Genomic DNA, 588 nt, shown 5'->3' on the forward strand with positions numbered 1-588 from the left:
GGGGGGGGGGGGGGGGGGGGGGGGCGGGGGTGGACTGAGGCAGTGGTCCAGGGGGTAAAGTAGTGGCTGTGGACCAGTTGGGCTGGAAGGACGAGAGAGAAGGAGGTTCTGGAAATTTCTAGCGTAGACTGCCATTGTCCGAGGAAGGCCCTGGCCACACCAGGAAAGTCTCCTTGCCTTCTTTCTGCTCTTGGCCTTAAGATGGACTACTCATCTGGTCGGCCAGACTCCAGGGCGACGGTTAGGTCACGTTTACTTGTGTGTGGGGTCATGGAGCATGAAAAAAAATGGCACACAAGAATGTGATTCTTGCTTTCACCCACACCTACGCCGCATACTTGCCTTTGCTTCTCTAGTCAGCTACTGACCAGAAGGAAGAACCATCCCCCAGACAAAGGAGAGCTTAGGGAGGGGAAAGGCCCTGAGGCCTTCAGGCAGGCCCTGGGCTCTAGCCCGGCCTCAGCCCAGAGCTCTGGCTGCCAGGCAGGCCTGGCAACAACAAAGCACAGCTTGTATCTCCTACCATTTGCCCTTGGTGCCTGTTCCCTTGGGAATCTCTGGGCGGCAGGGGGGGCGGGGACGGGGGAC

This window comes from Myotis brandtii, unplaced genomic scaffold (assembly GCF_000412655.1).
Source record: "Myotis brandtii unplaced genomic scaffold, ASM41265v1 scaffold13, whole genome shotgun sequence".
NCBI classification, from domain to species: Eukaryota; Metazoa; Chordata; class Mammalia; order Chiroptera; family Vespertilionidae; genus Myotis; species Myotis brandtii.